General features: G+C 37.6%; 1 pseudogene; it reads right to left on the bottom strand.

Annotated features, from left to right (window-relative positions):
• Positions 1-15,240, bottom strand: part of LOC119522237 — a 30,167-nt pseudogene extending 14,927 nt beyond the window's left edge.
• Between the last annotated feature and the right edge of the window lie 476 nt (positions 15,241-15,716).

Genomic DNA, 15,716 nt, shown 5'->3' with positions numbered 1-15,716 from the left:
TTTGCATCCCCTGGAGTCATGTCCCACACAGAGGGGAGGGCAGTGAGTTTTACCTGCAAAGTTGGCTTATAGAGAAGCCAAACCCAGGCATCAGAAGAGGTTCTCTGTGGATGGCTGTTAGTCACAATTATAAATAGGCTCAGCCTCTCCTTTGAAATAAGAAGTTTCATAAGGGCAAGCCCCATGATCAAGGGCTCAGCCTATTAAACTGGTAGTCACCAATGCTTGTGAGAATGTCAAGAATTCTCCAGGTGGGGATGTTTAATATTTCCACTTTTTCCCAGTCCCTCAAGGGGGCTTTGCAAATACATTTTATTCTCTGCCCAAATTACTCTGGGATATATCAGAGCTTCATGCTAACCTGTACAAACCAGATCTCACCCTCTTTTCAAGGTTCCATGTAAATATGGTGTTTGAACAAACTGACAATAAAAGTTAAATAATATAGCGTTCTACAGAAAATACGTATTTCCCACCAAATAAACATCTCTTCCTTTGGTCTCACATAGAAGTTGAAGTTTTAAAACACGGATTATATAATCCTTTACCCTTTAGTCTGATTTACCTTAGTCCCAATCAAGTTCATTTTGTTTATTTCTCTAATTGAAGTCTGATCTCTTTTTCAGCTTTTTTAACATTTGCTGTATTGGGTAATGCTGACATTCATAGCTGCCAAACTTTGGCTCTGAGTATCATGCCACACAAATACCTGAAGTTCCAGGGACTCACCAGGTTATACACAAACAGCTCAGCATCTGAGAATTTAGAAATAACTGTTACAACTCATGAATGGATGTTGACTTCTGTAAGAGCTTACAGTCTAGGAAACTTTTCAATAAGCCTTACCCTAATAAACTATGCTCACAGATTCAACTCTCAGGGCTTGCACATTATAGTCAATCCATATAAGTGAGGCATTATAATGTTTGTCTTTTCATTTCTGGCTTAACTCAACATACTCTCCTCAAGTCCATTCATCTGGTTGCATAACTCACAACTTCATTCCTTGCAGCTACTCAATAATCAATTGTATGTATACACCACAGTTCACATTACATTTATTAGTCAATGTACCCTTTGGCCACCTCCAACCATTGAAAATCATGAATACTGCTTCCACAAGCACCACCACGCAAATGTCCATTCTTATCACTGTTCTCACTTCTTCCAAGTATACACTGAATAACAGGATTGCAGGAATATATGGCAACCACATTCATAGCTTCCTCTGGCACCACCATACTTCTTTCCATATGGGCTGCACCATTCTACTTCCCCACCAACAGGGAAAAAGTACAAAACTCCCTCCACATTTTCTCCAGCACTTGTATCCGTTTATTTTTTAAACAGTTTTACTTATGCACCATAAAATCCATCCTAAGTATCAATCAATGATTCCCAGTAAAATCACATAGTTATGCATTCACCACCACAATCTATATGAGGATATTTCTATTTCTTCTGCAAAGAAAGAGGAAGAGGAGAAACAATGAAGAATAAATAAAATGAAAGATAGAAGGAAAATAAAACTAAACTAAAATAAAATGAAAATGTCAGACAACAACACCAAGAATCCCATACCACTTCCTTATAGCCCCCTTGTATGCACATTTAGCTTTCGTATATTGCCTTAGTTACAATTAATGGAAGCATATTACAATGTTACTGTTAATGATAGACTTTAGTTTGCATGGATTACACTTTTCCCCTATACTGTCCAATTTTCAACACCTTGCAATGGTGACATTCATTTCATCTCTCTTGTGTAAAACCATTCTTATATTTCTACATTTAATCAGCATCAGTGATCAATTTAGGTTTTTCTAAGTTATACAATCCCAGTCTTTATTGTCTATCTTTCTTTCTGGTGTCATACATGCCCCTATATTTCCTGTTTCAACCATACTCCTGTTCAGAGCACTAACGATATTGTGCTAACATCAAACAATATTGTGCTATCCATTTCTGGATCTATAAAATCAGTCCTGTTGAAACTTATGTACTCCTTCAGTATCAAATGACTGATCTGTAACCTCTTTCTATCTCCTTGTACCTGTGTTCTCAATTTTAACTGTCAAAGATTGCTCATCAATGTTAGTTCATATTAGTGAGAACATACAGTATCTGTCCTTCTGTTCTGGCTAATTTCACACAACAAAATGTCTACTGTCTACCATTTTGTCTTCTGGATTTTATATGTCATTTTTTTTCCTCCCTCTCTCATTCTACCCTTATAATAGTCTTGTGTTCTGTACTCCTCTCCAAACCTCTCTCCTTGCTTTTCCTATGTGCCTCTAGTGCTCCCTTTAGTTTTTCTTTCAGAGAAGGTATCTTCTTCACAAACTCTCTCAGTGTCTCTTTGTCTGAAAATATTTTAAACTCTCTCTCATTTTTGAAGGGCAGTTTTATTGGATATAGAATTCCTGGTTGGCAGTTTTTCTCTTTCAGTGTTTTATATATATCCTACCACTGCTTTCTCAACTCCATGATTTCTATTGAGAAATCTGGACATAGTCTTATTAAGCTTCCCTTGAATGTGATGGATCACTTTTCTCTTGCTGCTTTCAGAATTCTCTTTGTCTTTGACATTTGATAATCTGATTAAGTGTCTTGGTGTAGGTGTATTCAGATCCATTCTTTTGGGGTATGCTGCACTTCTTGGATCTGTAACTTTATTTCTTTCATAAGAGATGGGAAATTTTCATTATTTCCTCCATTATCCTTTCTGTCTCCTTTCCCTTCTCTTCTCCTTCTGGGACACCCATGACACATATATTCTTGCCCTTCATGTTGTCCTTAAATTCCCTGATACCCTACTCATATGTTAAGATTCTTTTCCCTTTCTGTTTCTTTATGTGTAGGATTTTAGAGGTTCTGTCCTGTAATTCATGAATCCTTTCTTCTGCCTCTTCAAATCTGCTGTTGTATGCCTGCATTTTGTTTTTCATCTCTTTTATTGTGCCTTTCATTTCCAAAGTTCTGCCAACTGCTTTTTCAAACTTTTGAGTTCTTCTTCATGTTTGCCTAATATCTTCTTTATATCCTTCACCTCTTTTTCCATATCTTCCCTCAATTCATTGATTTGATTTTTGAATTGATTTAGCATGTTTGACCATATTTAATTAGTTGTTTCAACTTCTGTATCTCATTTGAAGTGTTAGGTTGCTCCTTTGACTGGGCCATATCTTTGCTTTTCCTACTGTGAAACATAATCTTTTGTTGTCTAGGCATCTGGTTTCCTTAATTATCCCAATCAGATTTTCCCAGACCAGAGGGGCCTAGGTCTCAGGATGAGGGTGTATTTAGTTTCAAAGTCCCTGAGTGTGAGACACAGAAGATCATCAGACATTCTTGTGAGGACTCTAGACTCTGTTATTTTCCTATCCTTCCCAGCAAGTGCACTTATCATCCCACAGCTCCCCACTGGCATAAAGATTTCCAGTACCTTTAATTCTCAGCAGGCCCTGTATGTGCCAGGGGGCATGGATGAGTCAGAAGCCTAGATTAACCTGTTTCTGATTTTTTCCCAGGCTCAGAGGTCTTAAATCTCTGAAGGAGGGCAACCACTTGAACTGGGCCCTGCCCCCCATTTCATAGAGAAGATAAGACCTTTATCCTTTGTCTATCTAACTATCTTAATTCACCCTTCCCTGGGTTAGCACTGACAATTTAAAATGCCTGAAGCTTTCTCTAATGAGCTACTTTAATAGGAGAAAAAACAATAAAAAGAAATAATTCCCCTTTTCAGAGCCACTACCAAGACCCCAATTTCACCAGTCAGCTGGAGTTGGTACCAGGTTCTTTGTGCCTCTTTGCTTTAGACACAGCCCTTTTCCAGTATTTTCAGCTCAGCTGACTCCAAAAGCATTTGTTTCTATTTATTTATTCATTTTTTTCCATCAGCCCTGCCACCTCTCTTTTGGTAGAGACCTCAGGGTTTCTTTCCTGCTTGCTTTGTGTTTATCTGTGCTGATAAATTGTATTCAATAGTCCAAATTCATTAATTAAAACTGCAGTTGGTAGCTTGCTTGACCTACTTTCCCTTGCTCCCAGCAGAGATCACTTCTTTTCCCACAAGGGAGTGTTCCAACTCAGCCTGCCATGCCAGTGGGGGAGGGGTGCCAGCTCCTCAGTTTGGGGAGCTTTACTTGCAGTTGTATGCTGCCTTCTCAGCCTTTCCACCCATTCCAGATGGAGTATGATGTGCTTCTTGTCACAGCTGTCCCCCAAAATGTTGTTCCAGAGTATTTACTAGTTATTCCTGGCTATTTACCTTTTGCTCTAGGGGATTAATTAAATTCCACACCTCCCTAAGCCACCATCTTGCCCTGTCTCAATTCCATAAGTTTTGATTTGTTGTGTTCTCATTTTCATGTGCCTCAAGATATTTACTGGTTTCTCTTGTAATTCCTTCCTTGACCCAATGGTTGTTTAAGAGTGTGTTGTTTAGCCTCCATATAGTTGTGAATTTCCCAGCCTTTCACCTGTTATTGATTTCCAGCTTCATTCCATTGTGATCCAAGAAAGTGTTTTGTATAATTCCAATCTTTTTAAATTCATTGAGCCCTGATTTGTGACCCAACACGTGGTCTATCCTGGATAATGATCTATGAGCACTTGAGAAAAATGTATATCCTGCTGTTGTAGGATGCAATGTTCTATAAATATCTGTCAAATCTAGTTCCTTTATCCTTTTATTCAAGATCTCTGCTTCCTTATTGTGCTTCTGTCTAGATGTTCTATCCATTGATGAGAGTGCTGTATTGAAGTCTCCATCTATTATTGTAGTGATGTCTACTTCTCCTTTCATTGTTATTTGTGTTTGCCTTATGTATTTTGGGGCACTTTTTCTAGGTACTAAATATTTATGATTGTTAACTCTTGATGAATTGTTCTTTCTATTAATACATAGTGTCCTTCTTTGTCACTTTTATTGTTTTTTACAGTTGAAATCTAATTGGTCTGACATTAGTATAGCTACCCCAGCTCTTTTCTAGTCTTTCCATGAAATATCTTTCTCCAACCTTTCACTTTCAACCTATTTTTGTCCATGGGTCTAATGTGAGTGTCTTGAATACAGCATATAGTTGGATACTGTTTTTTAAATCTATTATGTCAGTCTATGTCTTTTTACTGGGGAGTGTGCTGGTTTGAAACTCATATGTGCTCCATAAAGACTATGTTTTTCTAATCCATTCTTGTGGGGAAAGACTTATCATAGGTGAGATATTTTGACTAGATTTTATACATGGAGATGTGTCCCACCCAACTGTGGTCATAACAGTTTGATTATATTATCCCCATGGAGATATGATCCTGCTCATTCAAGGTGGGACTTAATCTGTTTACTGGAGACCTTAAGGGAGCTCAGGGATAGAGAGAGAGAGAGATCTCAGAGCTGACACAGACCCAAATGCTTGAAGTTGCAGATACAAAGACATTTGGAGATGCTAAGCTAAGAGATGAAGCCCAGTGTTTCCACAGAGAAGCTAAGTGAGAACCCACAAATGCTTACAGTGAAAGCCACTGGAATAAGAAGCTGAAAGCAAAGCAACCAGGAGCAAAGGACTGGCAGACACCAGCCACATGCTACCCAGCTGACAGAGGTGATCTGGAAATCATCATTCTTTCTTCACTGTAGGTATCTTTTTGTCAATGCCTTAGTTTGAACACTCTTATGGCCTTAGAACTGTAAATTTGTAACCTAATAAACCACCTTTATAAAAGCCAATCTATTTTTTGTATTTTGCATTCTGGCAGCTCTAGCAAGCCAAAACAGGGATTTTAATTCATTAACATTTAATGTTATTACTGTAAAGGCAGTAATTTCTTTTAACCATTTTGTCTTTTGGATTTTATATGTCATTACTTATTTTTCCTTGGTTTTTGCCCTTACTAATACTCTTCATTTCTACACTCTTCTCCATACCTCTCTCTCCTGTATTTTCCTATCTGCCTGTAGCCCTCCCTTTAAAATTTCTTGTAGAACATGTCTCTTGTTCACAAACTCAGTGTCTATTTATCTGTAAACATTTTAAGCTCTCATATTTAAGGGCAGTTTTGTTGGCTATAGAATTCTTGGTTGGCTGTTTTAACTTTCAGTTTCATAAATATATCTTTGCAGGTTTGAATATGTTATGTACCCCAGAAAAGCCTTTGCTTTTTTATTCCATTCTTGTGAAATGAAAGAATTGGTTGTTTTATGTGGTTCTTTGCTGGTTTTAGGCATCTAATTTTCTTGATTAGTTTATTTTGGAGGGCATTTTCTCTCATTTGCACAGGGTTTTCTTGTTGGTTGGCTTTGTCCTCTATCTGTTCTTTGCCATTCAGTCCAATTTATTCTATACCTCTAGCATAGTTTTGTTCAATTTATCAGAATTGATAAACAAGAACAGCTCTTGTTTTTCTGGATCTTTTATCTGGAGGTATGTCTCTGGGAGGAGGGTCTTCTCAACTAGGATTGACCCCAATCAGATATTCTCACACAGGGCAGGCCTAGTATTCATGAAGAGGGTTTAATATGTATCAGGGTTCCCTGGGGGATGAGACCTGGCAGGGTGCCAGTCTTTCCTTTGAAGCCTCTTAATTTTGTGCTTTTCATGTGCTGCCCAGCAGATGGTGCTTGTCAGCATGCTGCTCAGAAGCAATATAAAGTGTTACAGTACCTTTAATTCTCAGAAGACCTTGTCCCTTTCAGGGGGAGACAGAGGGTGAGCCTGAAGGAAGGTTTAAACTGTTTCTGTTTTCCAGCTCCTGATATCTGAATTCTCTAAATAACAGTCACTGCCTGTGCTGGGCTTTGCCCCCAACTCTTTTTATTTGGGGGTGGGAGTTGCTCTTTAGCCTCCTGTTCCCTGCAGGCTGGAAAGGTTGTGGGTTTCTTAAGTGCTCCTCCTTTAACCATTGCCAGGGATGTATTTGAGACAGTCTGGGTTCCACTTTTTGTAGGCTGAAACTGTTGTGTGTTTGAGACATGCTTGTCTCCACTTTTGGTAGGGTTAAACTGCTGCTGATATTCCAGTCCCTGGGGTCTTAATTCTCTGAATGATAACCACCACTTGTGCTGGGCCATAACCCCATTTTTCTTGGGGATAATATGCCATTTAGGGAATTATCTCCTTCACCTGATGAGTTACTTTGTCTCTCAGGCATTCCTTAGGTCTACCCTTGCCTCAGACATGGGTGAAAACTGAGAATGCCTCCTGATTTCTTTAATGGGATGCTAAAAATTTAATAAAAAGAAGAACAAGAGAAAAAAACCCGTTTTGAGATCCAACAGTGTCCCCTGAGTTCACCAATCAAGAGCCAAAATTGGTACCCAGCTCTATGTTCTCCTTTTCTTGGGGCACAGCCTTTTTCCAGTATTCTGAGCTCAGCCAACTCCAAAAGCCTATGATTTTTTTTTCATCAGACATACTTCCTTGTTGCTGGGGAGAGAGCTTCCTGGTTTCCCTTGTGTTTGCCCTGTAGATTAATCTGTGCTCAGGGTTTGTATTCAGCCATCCAAATTTGTTAATCACATCTACAATTGGAAATTTGTTGAGCTCAACTTCTCTTGCTGCTAGTAGAGAGGTCTTATGTTTCCCATTTGGGAGAGACTCTGATATAGGCTGTTGTGCCCATGGGGAATGGCACCAGCCTCCACAGTGTGAAAGAATATAACCATTCTGCTGTGATCTTGACCCTTCCACCCATTCTAGGCTGGTGCACAGTGTGTGTATGGTCATGAAAATCTCCCAAAAAACTGTTGCTCCAGAGAGTTCCTGGCTATTTACCTGCTGCTATAGAGGAAAAACTAAATCCTACACCTGCTTATGCTATCATCTTGCCCCACCTCCTGTAGGTTCCATTTATGCCACTATTAGTGGGTCCTTGTGCAACCCAGTAACTTCCCAGGACATCAGTTTCTTCATCTGTAAACTAGATTTCATAAGAGTATGTTCCTCATAAATTTGTTGTGAAGATTAAATGAAATAATTCATGTAAAGCACCCAGTGCCTAACACAAAATCAACACTCAACAAAAGGTAAGTGCTGCCATTATTACTAATTCATTGTTATTCTTACTTTAGGAGTTGGAACAAGGTACAAAATAATCTAAATATAGACATAAATCTCTCTCTTAAAACACAACTGATAGTAAGCACTCCTTAATTAAATATTTACCTTATTTTAAACTACCAGAACAATCTTTAACTTCCTAATACTCACAGGAGTTCTTCTGGTCTTTTTCTCAGTTTTATATCCTCTGTTGCATCTCAAAGTCCAGGTTAAGAACACAAGATCTTAGACTACCTGGGCTCAAGTCCTAGTTCCCCAATTCCAAACTATGCAACTTTGAACACATTATTACATTCTCTGATCCTCAATTCCCACAACTGCAAAAATGAATTTAGTAATATATATCTCATAGATATGTTGTTATTATTAAATGAAATAATGAATGTGAATGACTGAGCACAGTGCCTGGCTTATAGTGAGTTCTTAATGAATTGTTACATCATTGCTCTAATTAACATAACAATTAACCTTCTACCATCAAGCTCCATGATTTTACTTTTAGTATTCTAAGTAAGGTACCTTTATAATGATTTAACTTAATCCTAAAAACAATCCATGTGATAGGTATCATTATCCCCATTTTACATAGAAGTAAACCAAGGCTTAGGGCAAAAAAGAAACTGTTCAAAGTGATACAGCTAGTAAATGGTGGATCCAGACTTAGGAAAAAACCCCACCTGAACTTCAAAACTAAGGTGTTTATATCCTTCTCCACCCCCTTCTAAAAATGGTCCTTGTGGGATAGTGCTATTAATTACACTTTATAATTATAGATGCTTATGGTTAGAGTCTAGAAAAGATAACTTCAAAGTAATGTGGCTACTACCAAAGTTTGAACTCAGATCTGTTAACATATCTGGGGCTTTTTCCCCTGCTAAGTCCCTCACTTTGTTTACTTCGCCCAAAAGAAAGAATTGATGTTTTAGAAAAGATGTTCTGCTTGAGACCTGCTTGCAAAATATTTTAGAGCTCTATTGAACAAAACACAACAATTTTAAGGGCTCAACAAGGAAAATTTCTTCCTTGCATTTTTTTTTGACTTGAAATCCCTGTGAGCCATCAGGGAATGCCCATAGTACCCCTAACAATCAGGTAATCATCCTTTGGTAGCAGCTTTACCATTTTAAAAGCATACATAGAAAGGCAGGGTAACAAAAGTAATGATAGTGGCTACCAAGGGCCTCTTATGTTCCAGTCACTGTGCTAAGTGTTGTATATACATTAGCTCATATAATGACTACTATAGGGTACTAAATATAAAATAGGTTTTTTTTATTATCCCCATTTTACAGATGGGAAAACTAAGGCTCAGATAATGAAGTCATTTAACCAAGAAAACAAAGCTAACTGATACTGGAATGCTGTGGTCTCTGACAATCTGGCCATGGGTTCATTTTTTTAAATTAGATTCAGTTTTATTGAGATATATTCACATACCATACAATCATCCATGGTTTACAATCAACTGTTAATAGTACCATCATATAGTTATGCATTCATCACCCCAATCTATTTTTGAACATCCTCCTCATACCAGAAAAAATAAGAAAAAGAATAAAAAATAAAAGCAAAAAGGAACACTGAAATAATCCCCCATCCCACCCTATTTTTCATTTCATTTTTGTCCCCATTTTTCTACTCATCCATCCATACAGTGGTTAAAGGAAGTGTGATCCACAAGGTTTTCACAATCACACTGTCGCCCACTGTAAGCTATGTTGTTATACAATCATCTTCAAGAGTCAAGGCTACTGGGTTGGAGTTTGATAGCTTCAGGTATTTACTTTTAGCCATTTAAATACATTAAAACCTAAAAAGGGTTATCTATATAGTGTGTATGAATGTCCACCAGAGTGACCTCTTGACTCCATTTGAAATCTCTCAGCCAGTGAAACTTTATTTCACTTCATTTCACATCCCCCTTTTTTTCAATAGGATGCTCTCAATCCCATGATACCAGGTCCAGATTCATCCCTGGGAGTCATATTTTGCACTGCCATGGAGATTTACACCCCTGGGAGTCAGATCCCACATAGGGGGCTGGGCAGTTAGTTCACCTGCTGAGTTTGGCCATGGGTTCTTAACTACTAAGTTATACTGCCTCCTGTGATGGAAAAGCTTACCTGGCTTTGAATCCCACCAGCACTATGGCTGATACATGGTAGACATTCAAATAATATGACTGCTATAACTTTTATATATTATCAAAGAAAAAAGTGGAGGGAAGAGGCAAGATACTTCATCTATTCTAACTTGAATTAATCCAGCAGGTATGTTTTGAGTTAATTCAACTGCTGAAATGAGATACAAGAAGAGAGGGTTCAAGTGTTAATTTCTCCATTTCCATTCTGGGCACAGGTGTTCCCATAGAGTAAAGCTTAACTGCTTCACCAAAGAGAACTAGTTTTATATCAAATTCTCTCTCTTGCCGACCTGCAGCTACTGTACTGAAGCATCACCATCCAGGATTCTCCTTGGGGTTAAACATTGAACATTGTTTTCAAAGCATCCTTTTAAATATAAATTCTCCTTGGAAGAGAAGCAGAGAAAGTTACTCATTTACAGTAGTAAGGATGAGTTTATGCTAGGACAAATGCCAGGGGTTGAGTTTACCATGTAGAGGAAACTTATCCTAAGGCAGACAAGGAGAGTAAAGACAATTTACCATTGTGCTGAGGGAAGACCCTGCAACCAAGCTTTTGATTATCTGTCCGCACCCTACTGGATTTCTAATAATCTAGCTAATTTGATGGCATATTTTCTGATCTTCTTGAGCACACTTGTAAAAGATTAGAATTACTATATCCTTAATACCACCATTCTCACACCAACAAACCCCATATCAAACCCTCATGCACACACACACACACAAACATAAACACAAACTTCCACATCAACCAGAAGCATACTTATAAGAAAGCCATGAAAGAAACCTTAACTTAGAATGGTTTTGTAAGTTTGAGTTCCTTCTCCTGTCCTCATCCTAACTGCACACCAACAAATTAATTCATCTCAGAACTGTATTTAGAACTGCCAGATAGAAATGGAGCTAATTCCCCAAACCTGGCTCCTTTCTAAAATTCTCAGTACTTATTAGAAAATATAGATTCACAGGCCACACCTCTGGAGATTCTTTTTCTGGGTCTTTTCTGGGTCCTGGGAAACTGCTTTAAAGAAATAACTTAAGAAGAGTTGTCATCAGCATGGTGATGTAAGACATCCCCTGGAAAATCTCCCCTCATAATCAACTAATAAAAGGACAAATCCAACTTGCTTGGAAATCTGGAGTGAGATAGAGACTGCAGAAGGACTCCTCAAATGCTGAATCAAATAAAAAAGTAAAACAAACACCAAAATAAGGTAGGAGATCTATGTCCCAGACCCAGCAGTCCAGACCCCTCTACCTCACTTGGTCCCACACAGCTTAGGACTTTCACAGAAGTGGCACAGGTCAGACACCTCCTTTTAGAGATGTAGACTATAAAGCTAATCACAGCAGTGAGTTAGAAACCCATGCCTATGCATGCATAGGGACACATTTACACAGACACCCAGGGAAGAACACAAGAGGCTGAGGAATGTCATATTTAAAAGTGCATGGAAGGAAAAAAGAGACCATGGAAGAACTGTTGGAAAGTTGTGCATGCACTTAATCCAGTTTGTTGGATGACCTAACACAAAACAGACCTTTCTGAATTGATACCAGCTGGATCCCCAGGGTGGGATAGCATAATAGGGAAAAAAACAGGCAGAAATTCCTCAAGGAAAAAGGGGGAAATAATTGAAGCCCTGTAAGACAGGGCAAGTCCCAGCACTGAAAAATATACTGAAAATTGGGCCCTGAGTAAGGGACAGAATTTAAACAAATCATAGGATCTGGGGAGAAAATCTGCAGAGAAACAAACAGGACAGATCAAGATTCCTGAAGAAAGAACAGTGGAAAAGAAGTTTTCCTTTGTAGGTGAACCCACTGCATAAAAGGTACACTCTTAAAGAGTGTACCAAGTATCCAGTGCAAGAATCAGGTGAAGAAGAGCTGGGATAATCTGAACAGTTAAACAAGGGCTACTCTAAAGGTTCAGAATAAGTTGGAACAAGAAACAAGGAAGAGCCTTAACACAAAGCTAATCAACAATAAAACTCTAGGCAAAAGGAGAAACTGACATTCAGAGTTAACACATCAGGCATCAGCGAAAAACTGAAAGCCATAATAAGAAACATGAAATTATGGTTTAGTCAAGGGAACAAACTAAAACTTCAGAAGAAACAAATAATTTGGAACATCTCATCAAGGAAGTTTAAAAAATCTTCCCAATCAGTTCAAGGAGATGAAGGATATACGAGTAGAAGTAAACTAATGGTGAATCTATAGCTAAGGGATATTAAGAAGACATTGTGTGAGCATAAAGAAGAATTAAAAAGTTTAAAAAGAAACATAAGAGAAATTATGGGGAAGAAAGGCACAATAATGTAGATTAAAAATACTCTAGAGCCATACAATAGCAGATCTTAACAGGCAGAAGTATCCGCAAACTAGAAGACATGACAATCAAAATCATACAGCCAGAAGAACAAATAAAAAAAAGAATATAAAAAATTGATCAGTGTCTGAGGGACCTGAGTGACAGTATAATGCATACAAACATATGCATCTTGGGAGTCCCAGAAGGAGAAGAAAAGGGAAAAGGGACAGAAAGAATAACTGAAGAATTAATGGCTGAGAATTTCACAAATCTTACGACAGGCATAAATATATATGTCCAAGAAGTGCAACATACTCCAAACCATATAAACCCTAATAGTCCTATGCTGAGACACATACAAATCAGAATTTCAAATGCCAAATATAAAGAGAAAATCTGAAAGCAGCAAAAGAAAAATGATTCATCACATTCAAGAAATCCTCAATAAGAATAAGATCCAATTTCTCATCAGAAACCATGGAGGTTAGAAAGCAGTCATATGATATATTTAAGGAACTGACAGAGAACAACTGCCAGTCCAAAATTTTTTATCCACCACAACTGTCCTTCAAAAATGAGATTTTAAAACATTTACAGATAAACAGAAACTGAAAGAAGACCTGCCCTACAAGAATTGCTAAAGAGAGTTCTTCAGTTTAAAAGGAAAAGACAGGAGGGAGTAATTTGGAGCAGTGTGAGGAAGTGAAGATTGTCAGTAAAGGTGAATAAATGGGTAAATGCAAAACCCACTACTACTGTATCCTCAGTATATAACTCTACTCTTATTCCTATGAGTAAGAATATGATTGAACAAGAAAAAGTCACATTTCCTGATAATGGGCATGCAAAATATATACAATTAATTTGCGTCAAAAACAACATAAAGAGGGGAAACAGGGATATGGGAGCAGTGAACATTGAAACTATTGTAGTTAAGTTAGTATCTTCAAATTAGTAGGTTATGCACTTAGGTTTGAATAACCCAAAGGCAACAATAAAATAGTTTTTTCAATTTATACAAACAGAAATGAGAAAAGGATCAGATACATTACAAAGGATCAACTATACAGAAAGGAGGCTGCTAGTAAAAGAAAAGAGAGGTACAAAAGATATGACATATAAACATGGCAATCTTTATTTCCTTGTATCTGTTTTTCTGGTCCTGCATGACTTCCACCTTCTGGTTCTCTGGCTGCATCCAAATTCCTCTATTAATAAGTTCTCCAGTCATATGCATTAAGGTCTCTCCTTATTCAGTTTGGCTATACCTAACAGGATCTTAGAAGATCCTATTCACAAATGAGTCCAACTTTTACCTGATAAATCTTCAGAATCCCTTTACAAAAAAGTTCATTCACATCCACAGGAACATGAATTAAAATTAAGAACATGTCTTTTGTTGAGGTACATAACTCAATCTATCACAGTGAGCAATTGCACAAATAGTATCAGGTGTCACAAGGATGGTTTAGTAAATTAAGTGAAGAGATATATTATACTATGAAAATTAATTTAATAGGGGTATAGTAGGTTTTTAATTTGGACTGATACCTGAATGAAATGAGGTTGGGAGCCAAGGAGGCTTCTGAGGATGAGTGATCAAGGTGTTGAGTTCAGTAATTTAAAAATGGTGATATTTGCCTTTTTTTCATATATGAGAAACAGCAAATAGGCATGGATGGCTGAAGTGGAATGAGTGAATAGGTGGTATAGTAAAAAATTTGCATGTCATAAGTGAATAATAGATGAGCTTAATTACTCTATTACATTCAATAGATATATTAATACTATCCAGCATTAAATGAGGACATCTTTTGAATACTCTTTTAGAATTTCTTTAAAAAAAAAAGTACCAGTATACATGAATGTTATCTACATTAGAATTTGAAGAACATTTAAAAAAAAGATATGACGTAAAAACTAAGGGATAAAATGGCTGTAGTAAGTACTCATTTACATAACACTGAATCCTAAAGGATTAAACTCCCCAATCAAAAGTTACAGATTGGCAGAATCAATAAAAAAGCATGATCCAACTATATGTTGTTTACAAGAAAATCGCCTTAGAATCTTAAGACACAAATAGGTTGAAAGCGAAAGGATGGAATAAAGTAATCCATGAAAATAGTAACCAAAAGAAAGCTGGGGAAGCTATTGGACAAAAAGATACATTAGACAAAATAGACCTTAAGTCAAAAGCTATTATAAGAGATGTACCAGTTTGTATATATTATGTCCCCCAGAAAAAGCCATGTTCTTTGATGCAGTCTTGTGGGGGCAGACATATTAGTTTTGATTAGGTTGGAACCTAATTGAATGTTCTGATTGAACATTCTGATTGAATGTTTCCATGGAGATGTGACCCACCCAACTCTGAGTGACACCTTTGATTAGAGTGTGACCTCTTGATTTTATGTTCCCATGGAAATGTGGCCCTGCCCATTCAGGGTGGGTCTTGATTAGATCACTGGAGTCCTATAAAGGAGTTCACAGACAGAAGGACCTGAGAGGAACTGAGAGTGACATTTGGAAGAGCAGCTGCAGTTAAGAGAGGACGAACACCCCAAGAGCAACAATTTGGAGAGTGCCATTTTGAAATGCCACCTGGGAGCAAGTGGGCACCAGCCACATGCCTTCTGAGCTAACAGAGGTTTTCCAGATGCCAATGACCATCCTTCAGTGAAGGTACCTGGTTGTTGATGCCTTACCTTGGACATTATGGCCTTCATACTGTAATTTTGTTACCAAATAAACCCCCTTTATAAAAGCCAATCCATTTCTGGTGTTTTGCCAAATGCAGCATTAGCAAGCCAGAACACGAGACAAAGAAGGACACCATACATTAATAAAAAGGTCAATTCACCAAGAAGAAATAACAACCATAAATATTTATACATATAATCATGGTGCTCCAAAATACATGAGGCAAACAATGGCAAAAATGAAGGGAGAAATAGACACTTATACAATAATGGTTGAAGATTCAACACACCACTCTCACCAATAGATAGAATACCTGGACAGAAGATCAGTAGTGAAACACAGAACTTGAATAATATGATAAATGTACTGGACCTAACAAATATATATAGACCATTGGACCCCAAATCAGCCAGGTATACATTCTTCTCAAGTACACATATATCATTCTCCAGGATAGACCACATGTTGGATCACAAAACAAGTCTCAATA

This window comes from Choloepus didactylus, chromosome X, assembly GCF_015220235.1.
Source record: "Choloepus didactylus isolate mChoDid1 chromosome X, mChoDid1.pri, whole genome shotgun sequence".
Lineage (NCBI taxonomy): Eukaryota > Metazoa > Chordata > Mammalia > Pilosa > Megalonychidae > Choloepus > Choloepus didactylus.
The sequence above is the reverse complement of the archived record's forward strand: the minus strand, read 5'-3'. Positions and strand labels throughout refer to the sequence as shown.